Source organism: Lathyrus oleraceus, chromosome 3, assembly GCF_024323335.1.
Source record: "Lathyrus oleraceus cultivar Zhongwan6 chromosome 3, CAAS_Psat_ZW6_1.0, whole genome shotgun sequence".
Taxonomy (NCBI): Eukaryota; Viridiplantae; Streptophyta; class Magnoliopsida; order Fabales; family Fabaceae; genus Lathyrus; species Lathyrus oleraceus.
The window spans coordinates 347,240,287-347,256,731 of record NC_066581.1 but is presented as its reverse complement, the minus strand read 5'-3'; positions in this window follow the sequence as shown (position 1 = coordinate 347,256,731).

The window sequence follows — 16,445 nt, the reverse complement described above, 5'->3', positions numbered from 1 at the left end:
CTTCTGCAAATTAACCAGGTGCTCCTCTTCTGTCTGCGACTTCGCAATCATATCATCCACGTACACTTCGATCTCTTTGTGCATCATGTCATGAAAGAGAGTCGTCATTGCCCTCTGATAGGTAGCACCGGCATTCTTCAACCCGAATGGCATCACCTTGTAGCAGAACATGCCCCAAGGTGTAATGAATGTCGTCTTTTCCATGTCCTCTGGCGCCATCTTGATCTGGTTATAGCCCGAGAAACCATCCATGAAAGAGAATACCGAGGATTGAGCCGTATTATCCACCAATACATCAATGTGAGGTAATGGGAAATCATCTTTCGGACTCGCTCTATTCAAATCCCGGTAGTCGACACACATTCTGACTTTGCCATCCTTTTTCGGCACAGGAACGATGTTGGCTACCCACGGTGGGTAAGTTGTCACTGACAAGAAACCGGCATCGAACTACTTCTGAACCTCTTCCTTGATTTTCACTGCCATATCAGGACTCGTTCTACGAAGCTTCTGCTTGACCGAAGGACAATCATCTCTGAGAGGTAGTCTATGAACCACAATATCAGTATTCAGCCCAGGCATATCTTGATAAGACCAGGCGAATATCTCCACATACTCTCTCAGCATCTCAATCAATCTGCTCTTGACCTCAGGATTCAAAGCAGCCCCTATCTTGATATCCCTTCTGGCGTCCTCGGTACCAAGATTCACAATCTCCAACTCCTCCTGATGAGGTTGGATGACCCTTTCCTCCTGCTTCAACAATCTAGCCAATTCTTTCGGGAGTTCACTGTCTTCATCACTCTCCTCTTCAGCTTGGTAGATGGGATTGTCGAAATCATACTGAGCCATAACAGATTCGTTCATAGTGGATGCCATAAGATCAATTCTGCATGTTTAATGCTTTATTTTAGAAAAGAGTTCAAAAAAGTCACAAAAACAAAAACATTGCCATTTTTATTTTTTGAAAAGTGAAAAACAAAAATAGAAAGACAGGGATCACAAAATTGTTTGCAAAACGTCCTTTATTAATGATAAAAATTGAAAACATGAGGCCCTACAATGAACCACTACGTCTTGGGCAGAACGTAGGGTTTGTGCAGAATGAAAAAACAAAAGAAAATTACTCTGTCTGAAGAGTAACTTGGACTATATCCTCCGCAGTCCAGTTGTTGATCACCTCCCCTGGCGCACTCGGGCGGACCCAGCAGTCGAGATCACAATCACTATCAACATCTTCACCCTCAGTAGCAAAGACATCACCATGGTTCATCAGCCCAGCGCTGGTAAAAGTACTCGGACCTGCTGCCCCCTGCTCTGCTCGGAGAGGCTCATAACCAATGCCAAATTTATCTTCTTTGACAGGCAAGTCCACCATCTTGCCCCAACCCTCGGCCTTACCAGAGTTAACCACCTCCTTAGCTTGCTTATAAGAAGTAATTGAAGCACCTGGCTTCCTCTGCTCAGCATATGCCACCTTCTCAATAGCCACCGTCTCGAACGCCTGACACAAAGTTTCGTGGATCTCGCCATCTACCTCGACATATTTGAACGAGGACAGATGACTCACCAAGATGTCCTCTTCACCGCACACGGTCACAATCTGACCGTTCCAGACGTATTTGAGCTTCTGGTGGAGAGTCGATGAGACTGCTCCTGCTGCATGGATCCATGGACGTCCCAGAAGACAACTATAAGCAGGCTGGATGTCCATGACATAGAAGACGATGTCAAACTCCTCAGGACCTATCTTTATAGGCAAAGTGATTTCACCAAAGACAGAGCGCTTGGATCCATCAAATGCACGAACAACTAGGTCACTCGGCGTCAGCACAACCCCTTCAATCGGTATCTTCTTCAGGATCTGCTTAGGCAGCACGTTCAACGAAGAACCGGTGTCAACCAAGACATGTGACAACACAGCCCCCTTGCACTCCATAGTGATGTGCAAGGCCCTGTTGTGATTTCGCCCCTCAGGTGTCAAATCAAGATCTGTGAACCCCACGCCGTGTCGGGTACTCACATTAGCAATTACACCTTCAAGTTGATTGACAGAAATCTCCTGAGGTACATACGCCATATTTAACATTTTCAGCAAGGCGTCTCTATGTGCCTCAGAACACAACAGCAGAGAAAGAATGGAGATTTTGGAGGGAGTTTGATTGAGCTGATCTACGATCTTGTAGTCACTCTTCTTGATTATCCGCATGAATTCCTCCACATCCTTTTCAAACGAGCCACCAGGCACATTCGCTTGAGCAGGAGCATCATCGACTACGGCTTGTTTGCCCTTAGCTCTGGCAGATGCCTCAGCATTGGCATCTCTCAACTGTTGAGGCGCAAACAGCCGACCACTACGGGTAAAGCCTCCTGGTCCACCCACATTGTCCACAGCAGGACTCACAACGACCGGAGCTTTACTGATAGGCACACTGATGGTTACGGGCGCTTGATTTGAAGGCTTGACCCTGTTCTCAGCCTTTCTGTTGCTTCGGTAGGCATTGTCGTACCTCCAAGGCACATCATTATTGTCCACGGCCCTTCTAACCGGAGCGACGATTGTAGTCGGATTGTTGGTAGCAACTGGTGCAGAAATGGTAACGGGGCTACCACTAGTTGTAGGCGCACGCCTTTCAGATGGCTTGAAGAAGATTGTGACAGTAGACACTGCCCCACGATCTCTATTGTCGTCCCTACCAAACTGAACACAGCCTCGATCCATCAAACCCTGGATACCAGCCCGCAGTAATTCACACCCATTCTCGGCCTCTGCACAGCCCAAACAATTTTCATCACAACTCGAATGAACACCAGCTTTCAGCAAACGGTCTTTAACAACCAACAATGGAGTCTGAATCTCATTGACATCAACAATCAAATCCTCAGATTCAACTCCTCCGATACAGTTTACCCGGTGAGCACCATGCGCGGGCATGGGATTATTCACAACATTGGGCATGGGAGCAACATTGATCGTCCTGGCGTCGATCAGGTCTTGGACTTTATTCTGAAAAGCCCGACATTTCTCAATATTATGCCCTGGTGCGCCAGAGTGGAAATCGCACCGGACATTTGCATCGTACCCTGGTGGCAAAACAGTTGGTGGAGCCATAGTTCTCAGTTCCACAAAACCCAACCTGAGCAATTCAGGCAGAAGCTCAGCATACGTCATGGGCAACGGGTCAAACCTTCTATCAGGTTGCAGCCTCTGCCTTGGCTGATAAGGACGTTGCTGTTGTTGTTGTTGTTGTTGTTGTCTCAGTTGTTGCGGAGGTTGACGTTGTTGCGGTGCAGGAATGGTCACCGCAACAACCTGTCTATACTGATGCTGATTTCTGTTCTGACCTCGGCGGTGCTGAACAGCATTGGTTTCACCTTCTCTACGGCGAGGTGCCCCAGAGAAAGGTTTCTTTGATGAAGAGGAACCCACATCGTTGATCTTCCCAGCTTTGATCAAACTCTCGGTTCTTTCACCGCAGATCACGACATCAGAGAAGCTTCCAAATGGGCAACTCCCCATTCGGTCCATAAAGACACCCTGCAGTGTGCCGATGAACATATCAGTCAACTCCCTCTCCAGCATAGGGGGTTGGACTCTAGCAGCAAGTTCACGCCACCTCTGGGCGTACTCTTTGAAACTCTCATTATTCTTTTGGCACAGACTCTGCAGCTGAGTCCGGCTAGGTGCCATGTCCATGTTGTGCTTATATTGTCTGAGAAAAGCTTCTCCCAGATCCCTCCAACACCGGATAGAATCCCGCTTGAGTTCCATGTACCAATCCAAAGATGCCCCAGATAGGCTATCTAGAAAGAAGTACATCCACATTTTCTCGTCATCTGTATATGCCGAGATCTTCCGATAGTATGCCTGCACATGAGTGCGAGGGCAAGAAGTACCGTTGTACCTGTCGAAGGTGGGCGCTTTGAATTTGTGGGGGATTCTCAGACCCTCAACCAACCCCATGTTCGTGACATCGAACCCGAGAGAGTTCTGGCATTCCATCGCCCTTATTTTTTCAGCCAGGGCATCGACCTTACGATCCCTATCTTCCATTCTAGCAACATCACCATCGTCCTCACTCATCATCGTGAACATGTCCTCTTGTCTGTCGACGAGAGGAGCTGGATGACGCACCGGAGCCCGGGTAGTTCTGCAGCAAGAGGCTGACCATTGATTCTTATACCTTGGAGTTCTTCTCCCGTAGCATAACCATGACCGGGAGCAGCGGCAACATTAACAGTCTCGAAACCAGGTGGAGCAACAGGTGAACCACGGTTAGACGCTTGAATAACCGTTTCCTGTCTCTGAACCAAAGCACGGAGCTCCTCCTGTCCCTGAACAACCCCTTGCATCATAGTCAAAAACTGGGCCATGTTCACCCTCATCTCTGCTAGTTCAGTCTGAACCTGATCCATACTTCTGCGCTGATTTAGTCTTGTAGAATACCGGTGTGGTCGCTGATCCGCTATCCTGCCTCACACAGGAACCAGAGTGAGAAGTCGGCACAAGAACACCTGTTATGCAAATGTTATGATTATGATGCTAATGCATATGATGCACATGAAATGTTCATCTCTCAGGCATTCAAGGAGCCTGATTCATCTCAAGAAACAACAACCTGCAACAACACAAAGCAACAGGGAGATACAGAAACAGTATACAACTGAGCAAGGAATACAGAGAAAATCTCATCTATAAATGAGCCACTGGATCATACAACACAGATCCAAAATATCCAACAAGGTACAACAAAGAATCCCACCCAACAAGCCTGGGGGTGATTCTCAACATAAACATCAGGAAATACAAGCTAAGACAAGTTACTTCCAGGAATGAGCGTCTTCAAGTAGTGACACTGGTCTATCAACAGTTCGCACTCTGAACATTCCGGCAAGGGAGTTATCTTCTCCTTCAACTGTCTTCTAAGCTTGACAACTTCTGCCCCAAGCTGGGTCTCTGATGCAAATCTCTGGTCGACTTCCTTCTTCAACTGGATATCTTTGTCTCTGAGTTGCTTCTCCAAGTCTCTGATCTTCTTCAGATAACTGGCTTCAGCTCTCTGCAACCTCAAACACTCTCTGTGCTTCGCATCTAGCAAGTTCTCCATCTCTGAATAAGATCTCTTTTTGCTCCTCACACTACCAACACCTGCACTCTGGGCATCTCTGAGTTGATGAGTCAAATTCAGCCTGTCAGCTTTGGCTTGATACAACTCCATCTGGGCATCTTGCTCTTTCTCCTTCAGGCGACGATTCTCCATCAGGGCTTGCTTATACTGCTCAGCTGGCACAGTATCAGCAAGAATCAAGGGTGGTTGCACTTGCAACGGATTCATCCTATCATAGGGCAACAATAATGTTTCCACTCTCTTCTTCACCCAATCAGTGTAATCAGGCATAGCAATGGCAAACTTCTTCCCTAAAACGGATCCATCTCGGACACCAACAGACTTCCAAGCTCTTCCAATCTGTTCCAATCTGACAGGGTCAATACGTTTCTCAAAATACACACTCTCAGCTATCTCAGCTACAAGCGGCCTTCTATTCATAATGAACCCCAACTGGCGAAGAGAAAGAACCGGGTTGTAATTGATGCAACCCCTGGTCCCCACAAGTGGCACGTTCCGGAATTCTCCACAACTCATAATAACATCTCGCACATCCATCCGGTATGACTGCCATCTGATATCGTATGAAGTAAGAGACATCACCCTCTAAGTCCACTTATAAGTGCTTTGAGCATCAACAAACGGCCCACTGACTGGCAGGAGAGACATGAACCATCTGAGCAACAGTGGGAGACAACACCTGATGGCTCCACCCTTACCATGCCTACTGTGGATAGCATAGTAAGTGTCAGCTAACAGGGTAGGGACTGGATTCCCTCCAATGAAGATGCAGACTGCAGCATAGTCAACAAAGTTGGGCATACTTGGAAACAGGACGATCCCATAGATCATAACAGCAAGCTGGGCACGAAAAGCTTCCCAATTCCCCTTCTCTGCTTCTCCTCTAGCAACTCTCAGCAGAAACTTCAAAGGTAGGCCCCCACCATCTCCACTGGTCTTCCAACTATCACTGATCTCTCGAATACTCAGATGAAGAGCTCTAGCAATAACCCTGAAGTCGACTTCCTTCGGGACGTCCAGGAAAGGAATCTGATGCTGAATCGGGACACCCAACAGAATGGAGTACTCTTCGAGAGTAGGCGCCAACTGATAGTCCTGGAAAGTGAAACACCTAAGCTCTGGATCATAGAACTGAAGAAGCGTCTGCAACGACACCGGATCAACTACCATCTTCAACAAAGTCAACAGATCCCCATATTGGTCAACGAATCCCTTCAGATGATCACTGGTCACCAAACTACTCAACTCAATCAGGGACGTCAGAGGCTCACGGTGAAAGTTATAGGAACAGGTCTTCCGCTTCGGCTCGGGAACTGTTGCCATCTCTATCAATGAATCAAGCTCTGGAATGTACCTGAGAAATGATATGCATGCAGGGGTTAGTCTTTTTCTTTTTTTTTTTTTTTTTTTTTTTTTTTTCAATTTTTTTTATTGCATTTCTTTTGAAAAATAAACATGCTATGATGCACATGATGCAGACACGACTGGCAAGCTGTGCATCTCTGAACACATGATCGAAGCTTCGGCTCGAACTCTGATCACAACCATCTGAAACCCAAAGTCAACTGGTCAACTGTTATCTGAACCCAATCTGAGAAACTGAGTCACCAACAGGAACACACTGAGTCACCAACAGTCACCAACCGGTCACCAACAGTCACCATCTGTACCTGTTAAAATGATCATTCCCTCCCCACTCACGGGTGTTATCTAGGCCAGGGTAAGGTCGAAAGAAACGCAGCATAAATAACCTTTCGCGGAATACCATCATGTGCACACCTGAAGTATGCAACGATGATACCCCACCAGGGTCTGAACTGCTCGTGACGTCGATGTTCCGCTAAGTGGCGCATACCACCCGCTTCCCATGACTCACTCTATTCCTAGGTTTCCTAGATTGCACTCATAGCCTGGGTATTGGGCCTTTTACCTCGAGTAACACCCACCCCCAAACATAGAAACACAGCCAGCACAGCAGATGAATATGAATGAATGCAAACAATAAATGCAAACAATGAATAATGAATGCAATAAATAAAGCAGCAAATAACAACCAAAGCCCTAACCTAGAGAGCGCTAGGAGAGACTCGCTTAGGGAAGAAGGACCAGCACAGGTCAACTTCTCTACTTTCCCCAGTGGAGTCGCCAGCTGTCGCATTACGCGAAAAACCGGCGGGAAAACAAGAACAACAGAGCCGCCACCGTGCGTTATTTATCCCAAAAGAGGGAAAGGAAACGCTCGAAGTAAACCTGGAAAAAGCATGGTCTCGAGACCAAAGAGAAAGGGTAAGGGAGTCGGTTATGCGAAGGGAAGGTATTAGCACCCCTACGCATCCGTCGTACTCGACGGGATCCACGCACAATAGGAAGGAAAATGGTTGCTAAAACACTGCTCAAACACACACACACTGGCTGAAAGAGACACAAGAAAACATACAAGGCTGACTCGGCAGGATATCGCATCCTGGGCCTACTTAGTCTATCAGGCATAGACATCAGAGTCTAAGTAGTTCGGACTGGGGAAACGACACATGCTCGCTAGGATATCGCATCCTATGCATACGTATCTCCTTTGGACGAAGGAGAATCAGAGCATTCGTAGCTCGGCTGACACGCACACAAACAACACAGGCAAAGGCAAACATGGAGCCTGAATGCCAATCACTGGGCTTACATCAGCATCCGAACCGAAACACACGCAAGGAGGCAAACGTGGAGCCTGAATGCCAATCACTGGACTTACATCAGCATCTGAACCAATCAAACCCACACTGGAACCCGAACGCCACTCGATGGACTTACATCAGCTTCCAAGCACACAACAACACAAAACAAAGACACAGGCGCCCGGAGAGATCTGCTCATCTCCTGCCTACGTACCTCATCTGGTATGAGGATCAGGGCGACGTAGTTCCCCTACGCAGGGATACAGGACTAGCCTAACCAGATAACAAAGGGAGACACAACTAGGGAGACTACGGCTCGAGCCTAGATGTTATCATGCAAAATCGTCCCTAAGTCAAGGTTTCTAGCTAACTGGCACAGGAAGCCAGCCTATCCTAAAGCACAAGCAATATCAAACAATCAATCACAAACAGCACACACTATATGCACACAAGTGAGGCTTAAACAAAGGGTAAGGCTGCAGAGGCAAGCCAACTGTACAGGTGAGGTTTTGCTCTTAACCTTGCCATTAAGGGGCTAAGGTGAAGCAGATGAAAGGTGAGTGAAGATCAGACTTCACAGCTCTTATCCCTGACCAGGGAGAGCTTCAGACAAAGGAGCGTGGGTCCAGAATGGAGGGACCCTTCTACGCTCAAAGACTCTGACACAACTGTACAAAGTACAAGATCTTGGGTTTGTGCCCCAATGCATCAACACACAGCCGTGTGAGCAGAGGGACGACTCAACAGAATAGTGGGGGATAGATTGCATATCCCTTGGCTTCCACCAATTGCCTCATAGAGGACTTCACCTTCTTGGGCACAATATTAAACAATCACAAACATCGCCTCTTAAGGAGGACTTCAGACATTTTGCCCGGCCAAGTAACAGGCCGGGCCTCCCAGACTACATGAAGAATAGAAGTCCTACCTCAAGTGGTTTAAAAACCAAGCAGCAGCAAGCAAGTTCTTAAAGAACTGTAAGCAACTAAATGTACCTGAAATCAATCAAGTATCATCAGTACTCAGACAAACAAACAATAAACAGCAAATGTTAATCAGTTAATCTGTACAAACAAACAACACAGGTTAATGCACACAAATGCAAGCTATAAGCTCAAGCTCAAGCTTCAAAACCTACAAAACAAATTCACATTAGTTCTCAACATCCAACAAGCTCAATTTTCACTTTTCAATTTCCTTCTTAAGCCTTTTGCACTTTTAACCTGAAAAGTCAAACCAAATGTGAGAAACTAGACCACTAGGCCAAGCCTAGGGTCCAAAAGTGAGAAAAAATTCTAAACAACAAGGGATTCTCAACCAAAACCAAATTAACACAAATAGAAAGCAAATGCAATTGATCCCATGCTTATACCATTCTCCAATATCATTTCATGACCAAAACAAGTCAAACTAGGTCAAATGCAACATCAAATATCCAAACAGAATGACTTCAATCAAAAGCATACCAAAACAATTCCAAAAATCCTCAAATAATTCACACCTAAACAGGACATATTCAAGGTATAGCATGTCAATTTTCAGCTCAATTGGACAAAAGGAACTAGGTCAATGAAAATCAAGAAATCCAGACACAATTATTCAAGCCAATTCATAGCATCAACACATGCATTCACTTCAAAAATTCATAAAACAGTGAAAACAACTAAGAAATGAATGGGACCAAAAGCATGATGTCCTACAAGGTGTCTATAACCAGTATACCAAATTTCACATTCATCCAAAACCATATGAGAATTTCACACAAGCTTTACCAACATGTGTCACACAAGCTTGTAAAATGGACCAACAGAGAAGAAAATTATCAATCAAATTGAAAATGCCATAGAAAAGTCCAGAAAAATTCACAAGACATTTCAACATATCAAGAATCATCCATGCAAAATTTCAACTCAATCAAACAATCATAGGCCATGCAAATAAATTCAGAAAGTTGACCTAGCTTGGTGTGACACAAATTGTCACACCTCTATTCAAAAAATCATATCTAAATCATCAAATGTCCAAAAATTACAAACCATACATGGAAAACACCATCAACATGTCCAGAATGAGCACAAAACATTTCATGAATTTCTTTAAGAGTATGAGCATTTCATGAAGGTTTTGGCAACACATATACAAATGAGACACATTCCACAAACCCTAAGCCAATTATTTTTCTATACATGCAAAAATTCCACAAAAATCATGATAAAATTCTACACATTTCCAGAAGAACAATGCAAAAAATCTCACAAAAATCGGATGAAAAACGAGTGAGATATGAATTTCTAAAGATCAAGCATCAAAACAAAATGAAATTGATGAAATAATTGGTGCCAGTGGCAAACTCGTAAATCCAGCGAAATATTCAAATCTGGCGCCTCTATGAAACGGCGTGTTTCAACTGGAAACCTTCGCCAAGCGAACCGGAAGCTTCGCTAGGCGAACACTCATCTTCTTCACCTTCGCTAGGCGAACAGATCATTCGCTAGGCGAATGCGCGATTTCTTCGCGAAAAAGACGACGGAACAGCAACAGCACAGTAACGTCAAGAACAAAGTTGCACGAAAATCATCATGCCGTATATCAACCGAAACGTCTCATCACGTAGAACATCGAAACGACAAGCATTCATCCTAAATCTACTCATGCTAACCGGATCGAGCAAAAGAAAGTTTATCATCAAAAGTTCAGATCTACATATCTCATTCAATTCTTAACGAAAACGCATGATTCAAGTTGCAGTGTGTTCTACGTTTCAAGATCTACCTAAACCAAATGTCAATTTCAAGAATCGAAAGGTTTGAATTCTGACCTTATGAAGCAACAGTTGCAAAATCGAGCTCCTCAAGGCTCCAATGGTGAAAACAGATGGACTAGGATGATGCAGGAGATGAATAGAAGTGATAGCTCAGCTCAGAAACGCTTAATGATGGAGAATTCTCAAATTGCCATGGAATCTCAAAGTTGCTACAGTCCGGATTCTTCACGATTCTTCCGATGATAGCTTCAAACAGTTCTCCAATATCACTTGTTAATGCTAATCAACACAAGAGAAAGCAGAAAAAGTGATGAATTCTTGATGAACAAGTGCAAAAAAGTGTGAGAAAAGTGTGAGAAAATTGAGAGAATTTGAGAAGTTTTTGAGTTTAGATCTGAAAAGTGAATTGTCATTATCAATTCTGTTACAATTAACCTCTTATACCAATGCTTAATCCACTTACTAATCACAATTAGCAAATTGGAAAGAGATTAGCACAAAATGCAATTTTATGTGGAAGTGCCAAAAAGTCCTTTTGCAAATTAGGCCAATGTAACAGTAAAAACCAGCTGGAGTAAGTCACTTTGATCATTTGTGATGTGTTGGAATAGGCTTTGTATGCAAAATCCATGTAATTTGAAATTTCACCATTTTTCCCACCAATTTTCAAATAATCCACTTGAAAAATGACTTTTTGCCATGATTATTTTTGATGAAAGATGATGATGCATCATGAAAGTGCATGTGAAATATGGTTTTCTCAAAGAAAGATCACCCAATTTGGCCATTCCATGTGAAAGTTATGCCACTTTAATTTTACACATTTTTGGAAAATGAATGGACCATAACTTGCCAACCATACATGAGAATTTCAAGTTCTTGGACTTTTTGGAAAGGGGAGATCAAGATCTACAACTTTCATGTTGAACGAATTTCCATTTGAAGCTTGTATGATGAAGTTATTTTGGGGAGAAAAACTTTCCATTTTGGGCAGCTGAAATTTCAGGTCACCTGCCATTTTAGGAAACTTCTGATCTGACCTCCAAATCTTCAACCTTGGTCTTTGATATGTCAAATGAGACTTATATGGACATGAATGAGGCCTTTCAAACCATCTCACACCTTCCAATCCATAAAATCAGGCACAGTTGACCACAGTTGACCACAGTTGACTTTCTATGGTTCCAACTGAAATTCAGCTTGACTGATGACTTCTGAGCCTCCAATCTTGGGCCAAATCACTTCAAAATGATCCTTAGACCATATGAACTTGATAAATCAACCATAGGTTTTTGTTCCCATGAAAATAGCACATGCTTGCTGGTTTGACTGATTCTCCTGACCAGTTTGACCCAATTGGTCAGCTGAGCTTGCACTTGGGCAAATGGACAATGCAATGTTATGCAGTAGACATTGTTAATGCTATGACCTAATATGAAATGAATGTACAAAAGGTAGGGTGCAAATTTGAGGTGCTACAACAGTGAGCACAAAATTGTTTGCAAAACGTCCTTTATTAATGATATCATTGAAAACATGATGAGGCCCTACAATGAACCACTACGCCTTGGGCAGAACGTAGGGTTTTGTGCAAAATGAAAAACAAAAGAAAATTACTCTGTCTGGAGAGTAACTTGGACCACTTCTTCAGCCGTCCAATTGTTGATTGACTCCCCTGGAGCACACGGGCGCACCCAGTTGTCCATATCATAATCACTGCCACCATCTTCACTACCGGTTGCAAAGACGTCACCATGGTTCATCAGCCCAACGCTGGTGAAGGTACTCGGCCCTTTCTGATCTTGAACACCCTGCTCTGCCTGCAGAGGTTGATAGCCAATACCAAATTTGTCTTCTTTGACGGGCAAATCAACCATCTTGCCCCGGCCTTCTGCATTGCCGGACTTGACAATCTCCACAGCCTGCTTGTATGACGCAATTGAGGCACTTGGCTTCTTTTGCTCAGCAAAAGCCACCCTCTCAATAGCAACGGTCTCAAACGCTTGGCACAGAGTTTCGTGGATCTCGCCATCCACCTCCACATACTTGAAAGAGGATAAATGACTCACAAGAATGTCCTCCTCGCCACACACAGTTACAATCTGACCATTCCATACATACTTCAGCTTCTGATGGAGAGTTGACGACACTGCTCCAGCCCCATGTATCCAGGGACGCCCCAATAAGCAACTATATGCTGGTTGAATATCCATCACATAGAAGATAATATCAAATACCTCCGGACCAATCTTCACTGGCAAAGTGACTTCACCAAAAACAGACCGTTTGGATCCATCAAAAGCACGAACAATGAGATCGCTTGGAGTGAGGACAACCCCTTCAACATCAATCTTGCTCAAAGTCTTCTTGGGCAACACATTCAACGAGGAGCCAATATCCACCAACACATGTGACAATACGGCGCCTTTACACTCCATGGTGATATGCATAGCTCTGTTATGGTTACGACCCTCAGGTGTCAGATCCAGGTCTGTGAACCCCAATCCATGCCTTGTACTGACATTAGCAATAACACCCTCCAACTGGTTGACAGAAATCTCCTGGGGCACGTAAGCCAGATTCAACATTTTCAGCAAGGCATTACGGTGTGCCTCAGAGCACAATAGCAAGGAGAGTATAGAAATCTTGGATGGAGTTTGATTCAGCTGATCTACAATCTTGTAATCACTCTTCTTAATAATCTTCATAAACTCCTCCACATCTTTCTCAAAAGATCCTTCAGGCACCTCCTTCTGCACATGTCCTTCTTCCTCAACAACAACTTGCTTACCCTTTGCTTTGGCAAGAACCTCAGCATTGTTATCTCTCAGAGTCTGCGGTGCAAACAGACGACCACTTCTAGTGAAGCCTCCTGGTCCACCCACATTGTCCACAATCGGACCAACAGTTACAGGAGCTCTACCTGGCAAACCAATGGTCACTGGAGCTTGACTCACTGGCCTTGCCTGACTTTCTGCCCTACTGTTGTTACGGTAAGCATTATCATATCTCCACGGCACTACTCTACTATTCTCAACCGGTCTTCTATCAGAAGCAGCAATAGTAACAGGAGCACCGACAGTTACTGGAGCAGATATGGTAACAGGAGTACCAATAGTTACAGGTGCATTAGCAGTTATTGGCACACGTCTGGAACCCTCAGACGGTTTGAAGTAAATGGTGACAGTTGAGACCACCCCACGACCTTTCTCAGCCCGAGTAAACTGCAGGCAACCCTCATCAATCAGTCCCTGGATACCTTTCTTCAACTTTTCACAACCATTCTCTGAATCCTCACAGTCTGAACAGCCCTCATCACAGCCCGGGAACACTCCCCTTTTCAACAGACGCTCCTTCACAACAAACAGTGACGTCTGAGCCTCATCCATATTGACCACCAAGTCTAAGGCCTCCTCACCTTCCACATTATTTACCCTGGGCCCACCATGTTGAGGCATAGTTTTGTTTACAACATTCGGAACAGGAGCAAAGTTGATTGTTTTGGCATCAATCAGATCCTGGACCTTATGATGAAAAGCCCGACAGTTCTCAATATGGTGCCCAGGTGCACCGGAATGAAAGTCACAACGAACGTTGGCATCATACCCAGCAGGTATCTTCGTCAAAGGAGCCATAGTACGCAATTCAACAAACCCCAATCTGAGCAATTCGGGAAGCAACTCAGCATATGTCATCGGCAACGGGTCGAAACGACGATCCGACATTCTCTATCTCGGCTGAAACGGGCGTTGCTGTTGTTGTGGTTGTTATTGTTGTCCTCTCTGTTGTTGCTAAGGTTGATGTTGGGGTGCTGGGATAGTCACAGCAGCAACCTGGCGATAATGCCCTCTGTTCACATTCCTCCTGTGTTGCACAACATTAGTCTCCCCCTCCCTCCTTCTGGGTGCCCCAGAAAATGGCTTTTTTGAACTAGAAGACGAGGGACCAGCATCCTGAATCCTCCCTGCTTTAATAAGGCTCTCTGTCCTCTCTCCACAAATAACCACATCAGAGAAACTACCAAACGGGCAGCTCCCCATCCGGTCCATAAACACTCCTTGCAAAGTCCCGATGAACATATCGGTCAACTCCCTCTCCAGCATAGGAGGTTGCACTCTTGCGGCCAATTCACGCCACCTCTGGGCGTACTCCTTGAAGCTTTCACCAGACTTCTGACACAAGCTCTGTAACTGAGTTCGGCTCGGAGCCATATCCATATTATGCTTATATTGCCTCAAGAAGGCTTCACCCAGATCCCTCCAGCTTCTAATGGATTCTCTCTTCAGCTCCATGTACCAGTCCAAGGAAGCTCCAGACAAGCTATCCTGGAAAAAGTACATCCACATCTTCTCGTCGTCAGTGTATGCGGAGATTTTTCTGTAGTAAGCCTGCACATGGGTGCGAGGACAAGAAGTGCCATTATATTTGTCAAAGGAGGGAGCTTTGAATTTGTAGGGAATCCTCAGCCCTTCAACCAATCCCATATTTGTAACATCGAACCCCAAGGAGTTCTGACATTCCATAGCACGGATTTTCTCAGCTAGGGCATCAACTTTTATATCCCTCTTTCAATTCTTCCCACATCGTCTTCATCGCTGAGAAGGGTGAACATATCTTCCTGTCTGTCAACCAACGGAGCAGGATGGCGAACTGGAGCACGGGTTGCTCTGACATTAGCAGTCTCTGGAGCAAGAGGCTGTCCATTAATTCTGATACCCCTCAACTCATCATCCACGGCATAATCATTGACGGGAATAGTAGCAGCAGCAGCGTTATTAACAGGGACTCCTTCTGGCGAGTTACAGCTGGCAGGTGGAATCACAGCCTCCTGTCTCTGGGCTAAGGCACGCAGCTCCTCTTGCCCTTGAACAACTCCTTGCATCATGGTCATGAATTGGGCCATGTTAGCCCTCATCTCAGCCAGCTCAGCTTGAACTTGATCCATATTCCTCTGTTGATTCAGTCTGGTAGCGTAGCGGTGCGGACGATGATCAGCAATCCTGCCTAGAACAGGAACCAGAGTGAGAAGTCTCATTCAAGAACACCTGTAATGCAAGATTATATGTGTATGATGCTTATGATGCATATGATGCACATGATATGTTCATTTCTCAGGCATTCAAGAGCCTAATTCATCTTTCAAGAAATGACAACCTGCAACAATGAGCAACAAAGAAGCAACCTACACAGGATAATGAGCACAAGGTGAAACATCAACAATCTCATCTATAAACATGAGCAACAAGGGTCATACAACATAATTCAAGCAAAGATCCAAATGATCAGAGTACAACAATGAATCCCATCCAACAACCCTGGAGGTGATTCTCAACATAAACAACAGACACAATCTAAGAAAAATGTCCTTCAAGAATAAGAGTCTTCAGGTACTGGCACTGGTCTATCAACAGGTCACACTCTGAACACTCAGGTAAAGGAATGAGCTTCTCCTTCAGTTGTCTTCTGAGCTTCACAACTTCTCCTTCAAGCTGGCTCTCTGATGCACGTCTTAGGTCTACTTCCTTCTTCAATTGAACATCTTTGTCCTTGAGCTGCTTTTCCAAGTCTCGTATCTTCTTCTGGTAATTAGCTTCAGCTCTTTGCAACTTCAAACGCTCACGGTGTTCTTCATTCAACAATGTCTCTATCTCCTCATAAGACCTCTTCTTGCTCTTCAATCTAGTAGCATTTTCACCTTGCATGCCTTTGAGTTGATGAGCCAAGTTCAACTTATCAGCTTTGGCTTTGTAAAGCTCCATCTGGATGTCTTGTTCCTTCTCTTTCACCAGCGATTCTCCATCAAGGCTTGCTTGTAGTGCTCAGCAGGCACATTCTCAGGAAGGATCAAAGGCGGTTGCTCCTGCAATGGCTCCATCCTATCATAGG